General features: G+C 33.0%; 1 protein-coding gene across 34 annotated transcripts in view; it reads left to right on the top strand.

The window, feature by feature from the left end:
* The window catches only part of LOC145297554 (serine/threonine-protein kinase mig-15-like), a 1,203,941-nt gene that overhangs the window by 1,114,731 nt on the left and 69,607 nt on the right, over positions 1 to 19,603 (top strand). The window lies entirely within an intron of this gene.

Below are 19,603 nucleotides of genomic sequence, written 5' to 3'. Positions count from 1 at the left end.
ACTTACTTGATTGGTTATAAAGTCAGGGTACAGATTTCATTGAGAGTCGATCAATATCATAGCAAGGTGTGTTAAGTTTTTAGTTTGTTGTTATAAACAATCCTCGGGATATGATACTTTATAATTGGCATAGTTTGGAGAAAGCAGGCATATACTTTTTATGAGGAAGGAAAGGTGCTCTTTCTTTCCGCTTTTAATACAAAAGAATTAACACTGAATTTAGTATTGAACCAAAGAGGTATTAACGTCAAACAAACATTATGGCTATTGAGAAGAAACATAGTAGAGAGTACTGAAAAGCTATAATACCACAACACAGTCTGTGGATATATGTCAATATTTCAATCACACAAAATATATGCTAAAATATTCCTCAATTTTGGGATATTTGAAAAAAAAATACAAAAATTATGGGGTTTATCTATTTTATTTTTACTTTCATCATATTTTGCTTTGGTTTTGATACCCCCAAATTCGAAGCTATCTCTTTACAACCCTTCCTTTTCATAACCTATCATACTTTCATAAATCAGAGTCCATTTTCCGTAGGCTGTTTTTGAACCCAGTCAACGACGGGTACTTTTGCTAGTATATATATAATCTTAAGTTTTAGTTTCGATTTCGATTCAAGCTTATGCATCCAAGTCAGATGGATATATATTTCTTTTGACATCACAACTTTAAAATATATAAGAATCGATAGAAATTTGACTTTATAATATATACAAAATATGCATGACTCAAAATATAATGCTTAAGCGTATTTTACGACTGTGCTATGCCAGGCGTCCCTGCTAGATGAGATAAATACTTTTGCAGTTTTAACAAAAGAGCGACAATAAAATCAGGATATCTTCATTTATGCTGAACATCCATAGATTACATATAAATATATCTGATTCAGGATAGACTATCCAGTGTTTGATTTGTCCACTTGAAAAAGGGTTAGTGTCTCTTTACACTGGAGTTCATGCTTGGAGAAAAAAGCCTTCAAAAAGTAATTGTTTTTTGGGTATGTGGTTCCCTGTTGTGATTATGGCCTTCCTGGAATTTTGCCAAAAATAATAGCAGATACAATATGGAACACTACTTTTTAGACAGTGGGTTTTTGAGGTTTAAAGACTGAGGGTAGATTAGCCTTTCAAAGTGGGTTCTGGTTAGCTATTTTCACAAGTGGTCTTTCTGGGGTAGTTCTGATATACATATATTCCAGTAGATGTCTTTTACTCCAATGATGGTATGAGATAAAAATTGCTGATTTGTTTTAAAAAAAAAAAAAAAAAGTGTAGTTTGGTGTATGATGTCAAAATAAGTAATTGTTTAAGACTAAAAAAAATGAAGTAATGTTTTAGTTATATGTGTGTGTGTGTGTGTGTGTGTGTGTGTGTAGTCATCCACATACAGTACTGTTTCGCTGTTTCACAGCTCATCAGTGTGGCTAGACAAGCAACTACCTCAAGCCAGGATCGAAAACCCGACCGGCCAAATGACAGTTGGCGCTTTTAACTGTTGCGCTATTCGGCTGCTGCTATGCAGGCAGTGAATTAACAATGTTTGGACATCGTCCAAATATCTAAGCTCAATTTATTTGCATAAAGAGTATATATATATATATATATATAACTTAATGAATTCTTATGAAAATGAAATGCAGAAAATTCTAATTTATGCAGATTTATTATTGCAGTCAATTCTCTGTTGATTGTTAATATTGCATCTAATATATAGTAGTAATTTCAAAAGTTTTAAAAAATGATACGACTTGAGTGCCATCAGCTAGAACCTATTGCTTTCAAGCTTTATGTATTACCCTCTGATCTAAACCCATCTTTAAAAAAATAATAATAAATAACGCTATAAAAGATATAAATGTATACCTGCACATGCATAGAAGAGCACTTTAAGTCGACTTACGCCAGCCAACTTTAAATTTTTTCCAATTTTGACTTCTAAGCAGCTATTTTTACAAACTAAAGACAAATTCAAATTTGTTCTCAGGTCCAAATCCCCCTATATATCAAGTTTCATGTTTTTTGACCAAAAAAATGACAGGAGTTTGGTAGAGACTGTTATTCAGACAGACAAGGTCACTTATATATATATATATATATATATATATATATATATATATATATATATATACTAAAATGGCTGACTTGTTTCTGAACAATCCAAAGTGCATATAGGTGTAATCTGTAATTGAAGTAAATGGGATGGAGAATAAAATACACTTAATATGCATTACTTGAAGTTGTAAAAATACAACAGAATTCACCAAATAATAATAATAAAAATATATACCCAAACCTGAGATATAAACAGATCTTTATTTCTTCAAGATAATGCTCAACTGACTGAGCTGTCATTACTGATGCAAGAAACGTTTAGAAAGGAATTCTTTTTTAGTGAGATTTTTCAAACGCTTTTAGAAGCAGCTTTAAGGAATTTGAAATAAACGGACAAAATGTCTTGGAAACAACGTTTAAGATGCAAGTAATTTTATGAAAAATTATTAGATTTTATTTATCATCATCATCATCATCATTATTATTAATTTTGGATAGTAAGCTATACATCAGAGAAAGTGAGCTTTTGCCAAATCTTGTTGCACTACTATGACAACACGTTTAAAAAATTCATGTTAAAGAGATCCATCTTCATCATATAGCAATATCTTACTACTGTCTCGATAATAACATGAAACAAAGGTATTTCCAGTTATAAGGGGGGGGGTTCTGATGATGGATATTTTACTATCCGAAATTTATAATAAAGAAAGTCAAGTTTAAAAAAAAATAATAATTCATCTAATGATTTTTAATAAAATATTTTCATCTTAAACATGGTTTCAGAGGCATTTTGTCTGTTCATTCAAAATTTTATGATTCATATCTATATGTAAGCAATCATTGATGAAGGTGTTTGTATCTTTTTACTTTTTATTTACCGCGACGCATAATTGTGATGTAAAGAGTATTGTCGGACTTGAGAGAAAAAAAAAAATTTCTTCATCTTACTATGAGATCACATTTAATTACAGATCATGTGACTTGAACTTTTCTTTCTTTTGTTTTATCTTTTCTTTTTTTCTTTTTTAAAAAAAATTTTTTGTAAATTTTGGCTACTGAATATTTCAAATGGAGATAAATAAAAGATATACATTGCTCGATTGAATTAACCATTCAAAGAATTCTTCAGAGTCAAATTACTTTTTTTAATTTTAGATGTGGTCTTGCATTTCTAAGATGATTTCTCTGTCTATCAGTCTGTCGTGCTTAAATTTGAAACAGCATTTTCCTTGGTCTGTCATGCTTAAATTCCAAATAGACAAACCAAACCAACCACTGAATTGTATTGCATCTAGGCATTAAATAATCTTTTTTAAAAAAGTATACAGATCCAATGAAAGAGAGATACAAAACCCAAACCAATATTGCATCGCCAATTGTGGCCTGGTTAAAATAGCACTTTATCTTCCATTAATCATGTCTATTGACAAGGTTTTGGCATTAAGTATACCATAGGATCTATTGTCTGCATAAAGCAGAAGAATCAAATCAAGACTTTTCAAATAAATAAACTGATGAAGATTAAAACATCTTGTTTTCAGTTTCCCCTTAATCACTCCAACTAAACTTTTCCTTCTGTTGTATTGGTCTCTCTTCATTTCTTCCCTCCTCTTTCCACTACTCTTTTTTTTCCCCTGCCATCTCCTTGCTTTCCTTCCTTTATTGTTTTATATCTTTTCTTTTTATTTTGATGTTGGCGTTCAGTTCAATATGGTTACTCCTTTCGTTTCTTATTGTTTTATTATTATTATTATTGATTTGACCCTTGGTCATTTTTCAGTATTTAATATTTGTTTTATTTTCTTCAGTTTCCACCTCCTTCCTTGGCTTCTTAACCGCTACACACATTAGTTCTCTGATTCCCTAAACTCCCACTCCACGATTTCCTACCTATTACAATAGTCTCACCCATCATGTCTGTGTCTCTTTCTTGCTAATTCACAACTTCACAAACAGTAATTGATGTATTATTGGAAGAAAAAGAGAAAAGAAAAGGATAATAATTGTTTTTAAACCAGTGTCAATTTCTTTTGCAGATGTTATTTGTCCCAATCATTAAATGTTCCAAACAATCTTTAAATGTTTTATTGTTTTCAAAATTGTTTCTTTTTTTTTGTATTTATTTATTTTTTTAATTTCTATGAGAACTTGTTGAATTTGATTATATGACATCAGCAACCCTGAAGCAACATCATCATTAATCATCAAACCAACCCACCTCACCTTCCATTATTCCCTGATTACACACCGCAGGACTATTTTTTTCTTTTACCTAAAAAGGAATAAAGCAATATCTTCATGCTCTTTACAGTATGAGACAGTTTCTTTTTTTTTTTTTAAATTTGCTTTTTACTATTAAAACTAATTTAGCTGTTATATATAAACCACCAGAAAAAAAAACAACAAACAAAAAAAACTAATAGTAGCATTTATCAAATTAAAATTGTGTCTAGTTACCGGATGAGTTTTTAAAGGGTGAAACAAAAAGATTACTATAGTTTAGTTGCCATATCATCATCATCAGCAGCAGCAGCAGTCCTGCTATTTTACCATGGCTCTCCAAATTGTAGAGCCATGGCAGTCTCAGTAGTTTCCCCATTGCTTTCCATTTGGAATTGGGGATGCATTTCCCCCAGTGAGTTAAATGTGCCCCCAAATACCAACCTGGAAATGTTTACAACTGTGCGGTACATACAGCGCCTAGCCTTCTCAAATGGTCACCCATCTGGTAATGGCCAGGCTCATCGTTGCTTAACTTCAGTGATCTGGCAAGAACCGGTGTGTCAATGTGATTTTGCCATATATTGTGTGAGTATACTAAAACTACTACTAAACTCTACTCATGGATTGTACAGTGTTGGAGTAAATACTGAAACACATATTTGTTTGATTATGTAAGAATATAATAGAAAACATGTATTCAATAAATACACCAGTTTAAAAATAGTATTGATCCAAGGACTTGGTTGTACATTATCTATTGTCTTATTTTACTCCAAAGTTCTCAGAAATCAAGGGGCCCCTTTCCTAGGGCTTACATTTGATCTCTATATGAGATGCATAGATCTTCAAATATTCTAGTAAAGTTCTCTTTTACCTCTCAAACACTGAGTTAGTCAAGAAGTTGGGAACATAACGTTCCTCTCCCCAATTGACCATTTAAATATGTTATATATTTCTTGTAGTCTTTTGGACTTACTGGATTCCAGAACAATAATTTCTCATGTCTGGTGGAGTATCTAGCTTTGTGTTTGAGATAACATCACTTGGAGAAGGTGCACCATTCCCTGATAAAACCAATGTGGGCTAGCCATACTGAGATCTTATTTGGGCCATGAATACTGTTATTTTCAGTATTCATTATCTCTCTTTGTGTGTTTTTTTTTAAATATTATTGTCAGACATATTGTACCGAGTGAGTCACGGGAAATGGATATTTAGAAGCGAAAGGAGCATTTAAAAACGTCCATTTTCTTTGACTCACCCTGTATATATGGCAAAATCACATTGACACACCAGTTCCCAATAGATCACCAAAGTTAAGCAACATTGAGCATTGTTAGTACTAAAATGGGTGCCTATTTGGTAAAGATCAGGTTTTGTATGTGCTCTCCACTTATCTCGGCATTGTTTCTAGTCATCCTGAACTTCCCTTGCCACTGCACTCAAACATCACCGATTTAGAAGAGGTGTGGTTGAAGATTGTGCAACTTTTGCCTCATAATTACATGCACAGCTACTTGTACAGAGAGTATTCATTGTCTTTTGAAATTGAATGGAAACAATGACGTATGACAATTGTAAAAAAAAAAAAAGACTGTATATTATTTGACTTTTTATAATTTATTGAATTTTATTTTAAAACATGTTTTTAAGTAAGCATATCTTGTAAGTGTTCCTGAAATTCACTTGACTAGATCTTAACTAGTAAATTACTAGATGTTAAGTAACTAATAATAAATAATAGGTTGATATGCCATAAAAATAAACGTGAACTCTTTTCTATAATCAATTGAATGCTATCCTTGCTTGAATATCTTGCTGTTTTCTTTGACAAGAAAAGAAATCAGAACCATTTTCCCACCTCACATACCAAATTGCTCTTAATTTAATATTGCTGCAGTCAACCATCTTCCTGTTTCCCTTCTGGACACCCTTCCAGTGTATTTCAATCACAAGACATTTCTTTTGTATATCTACCAAATAGGGTTGAGTGTTTATTTTTGCTTAGAATTTTTTTTTCTTTTAGAGGGCATGGGAGGAGGCTTTTTTCGATTGGTTTGAAGTGGCATTTAGAAATGCGTTCACATATTTCTAGGAAAGACTCTGTCCACCAATTGGTCTGTCATGCTAAAGTTAAAAATTTTCCTTGTGGTGAGGGGTGGACAAAATCAACAGAGCTTATGCCATTTTTTACATGCCTTTTTTCCTATTGACTGCAGTGTGTTCCTTTGCAGTTATAGGAGATCCACCCTCTTAGGCTTTGCCTTCTATTTTCGTGAAGGTTTTAGCTTATTGCTAATTACTTCTATCAGAGGAATGCCATCAGGGATGCTCAGGCATTTTTGTAGGACAGAGTGCTCCTCTTCTGGGGTGCTGGCTCTTTAATCCCACTTTCTGACCCATGTGTCATATCTTGCTACTGTGGAAGGGAGATGGATGCAATTTTTTAGAAGAATCTCTGGCTCACCCATATTCATGAAGTAGCACTCTCGTCACTAAACTTGCTGTTTTAGTTGCCACTACTCTTAGGCCCACTCTGACTCAGAGTGGCAGTACCTCTCCTGGTTTCATCTATAGGTTAAATAGAAACCAACTATTTGTTTACAAACGATATGCCTACAAGCCAAATTAATCTACAAAGCAATGACTTAGATCCAATTCAAGTTTTGCATTGAATAGACATATGTTTAAAAATATGTTCTTATTTTAACTTAATTTATTTCCTACAAGTTTTGTGGAAGGTTGATGGATGGTGCAATAACTATTTCCTTTGTTTTGATTGTACATATATGGAGGCACATGGTAGAATATGAAAGGAAGATTTATTATTGATTAGCCCATCATGGGTCATTTGTCTGGCACTCCCTTCCTCTTAAGGTGGCTGTTGCTGGAGATTACAATGTTTTCAAAGAAGACCAGTCATAAATCTTAGTCATAAAACCTAAAACATTTTGTCTCTTGAAGGGGCTGTACTTGTCATGCTATGATTCATGGGCCCAACCCTCCATTGAAATTTATTTTTTTGAGATGCATTCTCTCATCTCTGTTAGATGTTACATTTGTCAGTTTGTCACGCCACAGATTGGAATGGCGTTTTTCATCATGCAAATTGGATAGACGCATCTTTAGAATATCTGTTCTTGTCTCACTTTTAAATTTGATGCTATGCTGATTCCTGCACAGATTTGCCTTTAAATAAGTTCTGATTTATATGCATTGTATATATTAAGATGTTTTAATTCTTTTGTTTTCTTTTATAAAAATTGCAGAGTAAATTTGGCCATTGTGTTTTTTTTTTTTTTTTTTCATTTTCACGTCTTTTCTGGAACAGATATCTACAAATTAATATTCGCAACCAATGCCATCTACATATTAATACTTATCTTCTATCTTTATAAATAGATAAAAGAGTATCATGATCTGCATTCAGTAGTAACCACTGTCCGCATGTGGATAGAAATTGAGACAGGCAATGCTAGGTGCACTAAGCAAACTATCACCTACTTACAATGTAAGCGGCACTGTTTTGTGTCTGTTTATATTTTGAACTTTGGTAACCAAATATTTTAGATTATTATTCAAAGGGAAAATATTGTATTCATATTAATTACTAAAGCTAAATAAATAAATAAATAAGGTTCCTATTCCTTCAAAACAGATTAGGCTTAATAAAATATTTCAAAATACTGTATTTTCTCAAACTCTGCCAGACAGAAATCGATATGGCTCCTATGTATATTCTTAAAAAAAAGTTTCTAATAAATTAATATTCTGTAATACACATTATATAGATATATTGACAAACACTATTGTATATATGTGATTATTTCATTTATAGTACAATTATAATCTATATATCTATAAAAGTGAAAATGTGTGTGTGTGTCTGTGTACATTTCCCTACCAAATAACTCTGTCAGTTTTTGGTTTAGAAACTCGAGATTTGACATATTGAGATTTGGGAAATTTTTTTAATCGGGTTTTCAGTCAGAAATTTAGCTGTCAAGGGTCAAAGTCAACGATTTGACCTTTGAAAACTCTACCAAACTCCTCTGCCAATTTTGGGTCTAAACACTTGAAATTTTAAATGTAGGTTACTTGGACATGGATCAAACTTTTTAATTTGATTTGAGCCCAAAAAATAAATGTTAAGGGGTCAAAATTGGGGTCTAAGTTAAAAAAAAAAAAAAAATTGACCTCTGTGGTCTCTACCAAATTACTCAGCCAATTTCTGGTCTAAACATTTGCATAAAGGGTATTCAGAGTTAGGACAAGTTTTTTTAATCGGTTTGAGTCGAAAATTTGAATTGCCAAGGGGTCAAAGTTAAAAAGATTTGACCTTTGTGGTGTCTAGCAAACTACTCAGCCAATTTTATTTCTAAACATTTGAAATTTATACATAACAGGTATTCAGACATGCAGCAAGCATTTTAATCAGTTTGGGTGCAAAAATGTAACTGCCAAAAGGTCAAAGGTAAAAGAGTTTACTTTTGCAGATTCTACCAAATTCCTCTGCTAATTTTGGATCTAAAGACTTAGAATTTTAGATGTAGGTAACTTGGGCATGGGTAAAACTTTGTATTTTGATTTGAGACCAAAATGATAAATGTTAAGGGGTCAAAATCCGCTCCCAGTGGAGTTGAGCACCGGGACGGAACTTTATGACTAATTCAGAATTTTCCCTTACCTGGCAACTGGTCTGATATGCACTGGGAGCGGATCTCCTCCCTCGATCATCCCATCGGCCTACCAAGAGGATTCTCTGCGGTACCCTCCACTAACTCCTGGTAAAGTCTCTTTCTAGGCTGTTCGAGGTTTGATCTTACCCCAAAAGTCAAGAACCCATAAAAATGTTTTTGTTACTTGTTTAGGTATATAAATGGAAGTATAAATAATTACAGACTGGCATCCTATCACAGCATTCTGATTAGAAAAGAACATTACTTGTATATTAGAAACTATAAAAACTCAATATATCTACTTATGGTTTCTGTTTTGATGTTCAAAGTACATGGTTCACTTAGCAGGCACTCTAATGGGAATCTATGATTATTGTATACAGGCTACTCATAGACAATAAAGCTTGGTTATGCTAATTACTGTATCGGCCAAATCTTTACATCACATCACCTGGAATTTTATGTGTTTAACGCAATGTGTGGATCTATGGCATCTTTTCCATTCTCTGATATCTTAGGTTCTTCCATATTCAACTAAGATCCTATTATCAACACCATTTTGTAATCATGTTCAAGGTATCTCGTTAATTTAGCAGACATTTTAATGAGTTAATGTGACTTTGAAAAAAATGGCTGTTTTTTAATTACTTATCCATGGATAAAATAAAATGAAATGTATACACTAACAGTTAAATATATTATCTTTATAAAATATTTCAAGCATTAGTTAGTGATAGAAAGGCACTAAATCTTCCTTAAAATGATGATATTACCTATTATTTTAATCCTTTGTTTTATTGGCTTTTATATTTTTCGAAACCATTGCGTTGACAATTGCAAGCATATTCAAGACTTTCTAGAATTTACATCGGTTAAATTCAGAGGTGGGGAATCGACTAAAAAAATATCTAACTCTAAAGTAAACTGTGAAATAACGCCAAACCTTGACATTTCTGTCAAACTTAGACACCGGAATGGAATGATATTAAAAATATCAAACTTTCTATTAAAAAAAAAAAAAAAAAAAAAACTTTGAACTCCATGTTCTTGAACCTTCTTTAAAAAAATCCTTACCCCTTTACATTCAATGTATTCTTTAATAATTACCTTTACATTCGATGTATTCTTTAATAATTACCTTTACATTCGATGTATTCTTTAATAATTACCTTTACATTCGATGTATTCTTTAATAATTACCTTTACATTCGATGTATTCTTTAATAATTACCTTTACATTCGATGTATTCTTTAATAATTACCTTTACATTCGATGTATTCTTTAATAATTACCTTTACATTCGATATATTCTTTAATAATTACCTTTACATTCGATGTATTCTTTAATAATTACCTTTACATTCGATGTATTCTTTAATAATTACCTTTACATTCTTTAATAATTACCAAACATTTGGTTAATTTTTATTTATTTTTTATTGCATTTTCACTCCAAACAAGGCACAGTGCCGCATTGATGTAGGGCTACGATCTCGGACATTATTTGCAGGGATACTATGCTGAGCAGCAAGATATCTGTTTACATTACACTTGAACTAGTGTGTGTCAGTATAGTCAGGGAAACAGGGACCCAGAAGGGAATTCCAAAATTTAGCAATCTGAGGCAAGAAATTATTAGAGTAGAAGGCTTTCTGGCATCTAGGGATCTCTACTGTGTAGGAGTGGGATTTTGCTGATTGTCAGGTTCGTCAGGGGTATTTACATCGAAGGAGGGTAAAAGGGCTTGAAGGTCCTTGGAGCACTTACTATTATTTGTAAAACAGGCAAAGGGATGCAGCATTTCATTGATGGGACAGAGGTTGACACCCAGCTGACAGTGTGGGACCTATTAAGTTGGTGACTCTCTTTGAACCCCTGTCTAAGATGCACCAGCCCTAATGTAGCAACAATACTGCAAATGGTGGCCTTGCAGAGGTACAAGATGGGATGCTCTCAGGCATAAGTAACTTTCTAGCATAGTAGAGAGAGCCCACCTTCTTAGCAGCAGCCTTCGCAATGACCTCAATGTATCTGTTCAAATTCATGTTCCCTGTGAACTTGCTTGCATATATAAAAGCCATTTTTATTCGAATTTTCTGTACTTGAGTTTCTTATTTTTCTATTTGTTTTCCAACCACTCAAAAATCTAGGTTTGTTTGATTGAATTGGTCTTTTGTGTGTGTTTTGGATTGTGTGTGTATACATAACTAGATCCTTTTTATTTATTTATTTCCCACCATTATCCACAGAATTTATTTCATATTTTTTCCTCCTTGTTTTTTTTTAACAACCATTGGCATTTTCTTAAATTGGATTTTTCCGGGTTTATTTGTGATAATCGCTCTACGTTTGACAATGTTTGGCATATCTTCATTCCCTGCATTTCCATATATGCAGTCTCGGCTGATCTGTTTTTTTTTTTTTTTTTAATCTTTTCTTCCTATCTCCATGGAACTGACAGTGGCATTCCAAAAAAACAAACAAAAAAAATGTTTTTTTTCTAAATATAAGCAAGTTTGCTTACAGGCTACTTTTTGTTTGCTAAGGAGCTGTCCCATCCCTTAAAAACCAAAACCAAACAGAATTGAGGAGCAGAATCCGATGCGCACTGTCTTTTGGATACGCAATGACTTACGGATGGTATTTCCCTTCTATATCCAACCAGCGTCAGATGTCTCTCCTTTTTCCTAATGTTACAATAAGGATAAGGGAAATCTCTGTAAGTCCCTTCCCTGCACCCAAACCGTTTCTCTCTTTCTGCTTATTGATTTCTGCTAGTCAAAGTCGTCCTGTCAGATTTATTCCATATTTTTGGTGATTTATCTTTCAAATCCACTCACTAGTGCCGCTTATCTTGTAGTGCCGCTAGTTGTACAGGGTTGGAAAGGAAGCCAGGAAGGAAATAAGGAGCGAGCATGACACCAGACAGGATGCTTGCTTTGATGTTTTTTTTTGGGGTCCACAATATTAATGAATATTAATGAATACTGCTCCGTTTTCCGCTTTCTCTATCCCCCCTCCCCAACCATCCATTTTACCATGACTCCATTTTGGCTAGCCGCCATTGCTTGTTTGCAGACTTGAACTCGGTCTCTTTCTTCTTTTCTGTCTTCCCCTTTGCATCCCAACCAACAGAAAAGAGCGGAGGCCTGTCTGATTTCAATTGGTCTGCTATCCATAAATTTGATTCTTGTGGCTTTGAGCAATAAAAATCAATGCCTGCCTTATCGAATATACAACAAACATTTATCTACATACAACAACAACAAAGACAACGATTCCCTGTTTTAAATTTATTAGAGGGTCTGCTTGAGTCACGGTGTTTGTTGAAGTTGTTATACATTGTTTGATGGTAGGGCAGTGATAAAAAGCCTCAAAGAAAGTTTTAACCGAGTGAACAGAATTATATATATAAAAGACCATAATAAAATATAATTTGAAAGAGACTTTCGATAAAATATATGAAAATAAAATCATAATAAAGTAGTGATAGAATATATATTCATATCTATCTAAATATGTTTATGTATATATGGAAGTGGCATGATGTAGTGGTTACAGACACAGGTGGTGATCTCTATGTTCCGGGTTCAACTTTTATTGGTGCAACTGCATCAGTTTTCCCTAATACTGTTAGGAAAGTCGTATTCTTCCTATGAGTTGAAGAATAGAATAGACACTTCAATCATTGGTTGTGCAACTAGTCTTAAAGAAGAAAATATCTGAAATTATATTGGTTTATCCTGGTTTTGTTTGCTCGTTCACAAAAGATGCAGTTAGTACATCACTTGCTTCACTATAGATGTCTCACATAGACACTTTTATATTGTCTCTTGAGACAGGAGGGCTATGTGTGTACGTGTGTGTGTGCGTATACACAGTATAATCACATTAACACACCGGTTCTCATCAGATCAACGAAGTTAAGCAACATTGAGCCTGGCTAGTACTAGATGAGTGACCATTTGGCAATTCTAGATGCTGTATGTGCTCTCTACTTATTTCGGCATTGTTTTCAGTCATCCGGAACCCGCACTTGCCACTGTGCAGACTCTAACCACACCTATTCTGAGTCATGTTAAATACAACACAACTCCGGATAGGTATGGTTAAAGTTTGCGCAACTCTTGTCACAAAAATTCCAGCACAGGCACCCTTACTGTGGGTATCCATAGTCTGTCAAGATTGAAGGAAGCTACCACATATAATAAAATTGAAGAAAAATTAGATAGTGATAGATAAAAAAAAAAAAAAGATAGTTATTTATTGAATCATCAAATGTTCACAGAGAATATAATAATTTTCTCGATTCAGAATCTGAAGAGAAAAGTATAAATTTCGAAACTCCATTTTCTGTTTTTGAACATTTGATGATTCAATAAATGTAAATTATTTTTTTCTTTATTGTCATTTAATTTTTTTTTGTTTATTAATGTTCTATTTAGAATATTGAGCGTCCTTTCAAGATAGGATCTATTTGAAAATATTCACACACATATATATATATATATATATATATATATATATATATATATATATATATTGAACAATAATTGAATATGATTATTAGCATCCCCAATCATGGAGATCTGGAAAATAGTTTTCCTTACAAAAATCGCCCATGTTTTTTGGACGTAAACAAATATTATTTATTATTTTACTCATAAAACAGTAATCTACAAACGTGTGTCACTGTATTACAGCTCGTCAGTGTAGCTTGACTGTTCTAGGATTCGAACCTCAGACCATATGTGCTATGGTCAAGTGCGTTAACTATTATGCTACAAGGTTCTAGATGACTTTATGTATTATTTTTATTGTTTTTAAACTTACATTGATTTTTTTTCGTTAACTTTTTTTAACACTAATTGAATATGGTTATTAGCATCTCCTGCCTTGAAGATCTGGAAAAAATTTTTACTTAGAAAAACCGCCCATATATATATATATTTTTTTTTGACATAAACAAATATTATTTATTTATTATTTATTACTTATAAAACAGTACATGTGTGCATGTATATGTATGTTTATATATATATATATATGAGAGAGAGAAAAGTGTGTATAAAGATCATTAAACTTTATCCTCGAGTGGTTCCTTAACTTAATAAGTGGTGATATAATAGTAAAATATATGTGTGTTTAGATGCATGCATACGTGTATGAATATGTACTTTGTGTATGTGCATACATCTTTCTGGTGTGTCACTTTCACTAATAGTTTGATGAAAAAATTACCATTTTGCCTCCTCTTCTCTGCTTCTTAGTAAAATAGTAGAATGCACAATATAGACTTGAAAGAGGTAACTAGTCTAGCAGAAGAGAAATTGAAGAAACACCTGAGGCTGTTGTTCATTAGTGTCACCCTATTTGTTTGGGCCGCTTCTTTATTTTCAGCATGTTTAAAACATCTGTGAAGCTGTGCAAGCCATATGAGATGTCAAACTTATTCAAAGAGCTGGTCAAAGAAGAACAATTTGTATACTATCTGACCTGTACTTGAAACACAAGTTGGCAGCCATATGTGTGTGCATAACTATATATAAGGTGTCCCAATAAAATGTATACACTCTTTAAACTATCTCAATTTGCTGCTTGAATACGCTATACCACGTTCCCAAGAGATGTTTGGGAATAAAGAATGGCACTTCCAGCAGAATGGAGCACTTCCCCACTATCATCATGACGTAAGAACATATCTTGATAGTCACCTGCAAAATAGATACTTAGGACGAAGAGGAAGTATCAAGTACCGTCAACACTTACCAGATTTGACCCATCCCTCTGGATTTTTCTCTTTTTTTGGGATGGAAAGCAACCATTGAAAGATGTCAACATACCAATTAAACTGATTAGGAACGTTTTCGATTCAATCAGTGAGCGTTGTTAGCTGTTCATGGGCCACAATGGCGAATAATTTGAACACTTTTGATAATTAACTGGTTTCTATATTTGTTCACAGTATTTTAATGTGTGAATCTTTTCTTTCTTATAATAAATGTTGGTTTTATGGTCATTTAAAGAGTGTATACATCTTATTATAACACCCTGTAAAAATTTTTATGGTGCAACTACATCAGTGAAACAGTGACACTTAGATAAAAAATACATTATCATAAAATAGTCATTAGTAAACACTTTTTCTATTGTATGTTAGATTTCAACCACACTTTCAATTTTATTTAGATCACAATAAACAGATAAAATAAATGCACAATCAAAATTACATTATCAATCAAGAAATAGTTTTCTGTCATATCATTCCTAGTTTAGTGAAAGAACATTAAGTTGGATAAGGACTAAAAAAACACATTTTCTATTTCACACCAAACTACGATACCTTAATAAATTGAAATGTGTTTGCATATTCGTGCAACTTTATTCTTTCTGCCTCTCTGATGTCTACAAAGAATATGAGGTGCTTTCAATAAGTTTCCAGACTTTTTGTATGGGTGCTTTTATTGAGAGTACACACATGCAACTCTAATCCTCTTCAAAGTAATCTCCTCTGGCTGCAGTGCACTTGTACCATTCAAACAACTTCTGGAAGGCTTCATGGAAGTTTTCTCATGTGAGTATGTCAATGGTCCTTGTCACAGTCTCTTTCATCTCCTCAATTATCTCATAACGACAGCCTCTAAGGTTTCCCTTGAGCTTAGGGAATAACCAAAAGTCATAGCGAGAAAGGTCTGGACTATAAGGAGGGTGAGGAACTGTCTTGGTGCCCATCTTGATCAAATAGTCTGTGACAAAGATGAAGTTGTGGATTGCTGGATTGTCCTAGTATAAATGCCACTAACCTGGTTTGAAGAATGCTGACCTCTTCTGATTGAATCTCTTCCTGCTTTCCCTTAAAACCTTAACATAGATTCCTTGTTGACTGTCTGCCCAGTGGGAACCCAGTAGATGTAGATCATGCCAGTGCTGTCAAAAAAAGGGATCATAAGTTTCTGGGTGGATTTACTCTTTCTGACCTTCTTGGGTCTAGGAGAGCCAGCATGTTTCCACTGTCTCTGGGCCATAGCAATAGATCCAGCTTTCATCACAGGTCACCAGGGCAAACTGTGGGATCTGAATAGATTAGTTTGACCATCTTCCTACTGTCATGTCTTTCTAATTTCTCTGAGAACCTTTGGAATGAACTTCACGCAAATCTTCCGCATCTTTCGTTCCTTGCAAATAAATGTGTGTACAGTTCCCACACTGACAACAAACTGTGCACTTATTGTCTCTATATACACGAAATTCCTTATCTATGAAATTCTTTATTTGACCAATCAACTCTGGTGTTTTAATTTTCTTACTCATCCCACATCTCTCACAAATTCCCTGTATTCCTTGAATCTCTTATGATGCTCAAAAACTGATGCGCGATTCAAGCAAGATAGTCCAAAAGCAGTCTGAAGCATTTTTTCCAAGTTTAAAACAGAATTTTATTACATATCATTCTTCTAAAGTGTCCTCACGTCCAGATTGCATTTTTTAAATTAGCCAACTGTGACATTCAGGCTTTAGTAGGGTGTATTCCAATTCCTGCTGTTGGTCAGTCATCTCATATGATGTATAGCAATAACATACTGAATTTTCAAGAGTCTATGATAATTTTAAATGCTTGTACAAAAAATCTGGAAACTTATTTAAGGCACCTCATATCAACAGAGAGCACCTGACATAGCGTTTTGTTTTTTCTATATGCATTTGTTTTTTCTGCCTTGATCCATTTTTTTTTTTTTTTTTTTTGCTCGGTCAGCAACTAAACGACTTTTAACTGTTGGCTACATCTATATCCATCATTCATTTTTTTCCCCTGTTTGTTTGATCCTTTCTGTTGTTACCTTTTACCACCTGATATCTACTTTGTAATTTTGTAATTATTTTAAAGTCCTTATTTACTTGCCTCCCCTAGGAGGGAAAAGTTAGACACAAGGTCGGTTTTTAAAATGGGGAAAATTCAACTCTCTCAAAAACGGACAATCTGGATTGAGACAAAAAAAATTGCCTCAGTCTAAAAGGATTTCTCCTTCACTTGATAGAGGACAGAAAAAATGAAATGTTGCATCAGAACAGATAATTCACTTTACTCCTATCCAAAAATGATAGGAAATATTTCAGTCTTTTGAATAATAAAGACAAAATATTAAGCACTGTATGTAATGTGATGATATTGTATTGGTCTATCTGCTCTTTCTGTTCATCTTATATGTTTCTCTATGCTTATTATATGCACGCATATGCAGATGCGTGTGTATGAGTGTGCCCCGGCCTGATTTTGATGTGTCCTTAACGGAAAGATGTTGCCCTTATGAATAGCACATTATAAAGAAAAGACCCAGATGGAACTGAAAAGGTTACAACACTTCCCATTTCTCCCTTTTTTTTTCCGTTTTAGTATTTTTCTCTCTTATTTATTTATTTATTTGTTTTATTCATTTTTATTTCTTCTCTTCTCCATTCATTCTCTTTGCTAAAATACTGATAGATTTTCTTCGTGCTGTCCTCATGTATTAATAACAGTTAAAAAAAAAAAAGATGCAGCGAAACTAAAACAAGAGATACGAGCTGATGTTTGTCTGTCCGCATGTGTTTCTACATAGAATAAATGTCCATCAAAACTATAACGGGGAACACGCATAGATTGGGCATTAAAGTTTGATCTGAATCGAGAAAAGAGTTTCATGCAGTGGCAGACATTCACACTATGGATGATGATAATAATTAAACCTTCTCTTCATCTTCTGTTACTAGGTGACGGCTGTCGATGTCTACTTTAATAGATAGTCAACATTAAAACCTCAACCCTAAGTAGAACTATAATTAAGGTAAAGAAATCTAATCAATAGTGTGGTGAAATAGTCACATTCACGTAATAAACTCCACAAGTATTTATTTTGGGGACGTTAAGCCATTTTCGTGTGTATTATGTAAAACCAAGGAATTTAAAAGGACCAAGGCATTGGTTCTTGCGGTTGTGAGATTAATCCTGAATAAACGATTGTTAGAGATCATGAACTGAAATGCTGCTGAAAGGAACTTTTACATTCGAATTAAAAAAAAAAAATGAATTTCAACGAGCAACTTAAAAAGAAAAAAGTTAAATAAAAATAAGAAATAGACATAAGTTGGCTTTCAATTTTTTTGATAACCGCTTTTTGTGATTAGATGGTAACGAAATAAACCTTAGTTTCAGGATAATATTGCCATATACAACAGTGTTCAACAATACAACTCGGCAAATACGACATTTGAAAGATATTTAAAAAAAAAAAAAAATCTCTCTCTCTCTCTCTCTCTCTCTCTCTCTCTCTCTCTCTCCCTCCCCCCTGCCTGGCCACTATCATTAATTCACAGATTCCCAACATTCTTTTTACCAAAAACTGAGGTAGATTAACAAGTTAAGTAAAAATAAAAAAAATAATTGGAATAGGAATTCAAATAATCGTTAATCATACTGAATCATTTAAAAGAAGTTTTGTTGTATTTAATCTTTGGAAGTCTTAATTTTCAATGCATCACACTCTAAATGTAGCAATAACTCTTCTTCCTGAACAGCGAACATTTTTTCAATATATCATGCATTAATAGAAATCGATACAAATCTAATTAGTAATGATATCTTTTTCATTAAACAATACAATTTGTTTATAGTTGGACTAATTTTATCATCTTAGTTCTTCATAACAGCAGTACTATGTGACCTTCAGCATGGGTCAATTTAAGAAATCGAGGATACAGCATTAATGTCCTTAATCATTCTCATAAGTAATCAAATTTTGTTCATTCCATTCACAATTTTCAATCGTTTCATAATATTTTTCATCCTTCAACTGACAATCCATTCATCTCATTAACCTTCATTGTCAAATCGCTTTTGATCTTCATAAGTATTGACTCGTTAGTAAAATAAAAAATAAAACTAGCTAAAATGAGGGCGTTAATCAGATTACAAATAAAATTAAAAGCAAACAAACAAAAAAAAAACCCAAATATTAACGTCAAAGAATGAGTTCATATAGAAACGTTGTTTTACTTTGAACAAAATAAAAGACGCATCAAGTGCGCTTGAAAGCCAAATCACAACGTAATATTAGGAAAATAAACAAATATTTTACTTGTTTGAAATTTATCACAAATATATTTCAGAGGTATCCTCCATCTTCAGTGCGTTGTTTTTTTTTTCTTCTTCCTTGCCTCCAAATTTACAACATGGCAAGGAAGAAGAAAAAAAAAACACACTGAAGATGGAGTATACCTCTGAAATATATTTGTGATAAATTTCAAACAAATAAAATATTTGTTTATTTTTCTAATATTACGTTGTGATTTGGCTTTCAAGCGCACTTGTGCATATTTTATTTTAAATAATAAGTTTAGATGTAGCGATTAGCTGATTTTTTGGCTAAAATGTTTAGTATTAGTAAAAATAATACCACTGATGAATAATCTTATTTATAAAACTCACTGTCTGCCTGTCTGTCTTAATATTTTCAAACATTATCTCTCCCGAAACTAAAAGTCACAGAGTGACGCTAGGGGCCTCAAATGATTGGATTTTTTTATGGATCATTAGCCAGTTAAAATAGTTTTTGAAGGGGTCAAAATTGAAAAAAAATCGTTATACATTTTGTACA

This window comes from Euprymna scolopes, chromosome 18 (genome assembly GCF_053919585.1).
Source record: "Euprymna scolopes isolate OS-2025 chromosome 18, ASM5391958v1, whole genome shotgun sequence".
NCBI classification, from domain to species: domain Eukaryota; kingdom Metazoa; phylum Mollusca; class Cephalopoda; order Sepiida; family Sepiolidae; genus Euprymna; species Euprymna scolopes.
The sequence above is the reverse complement of the archived record's forward strand: the minus strand, read 5'-3'. Positions and strand labels throughout refer to the sequence as shown.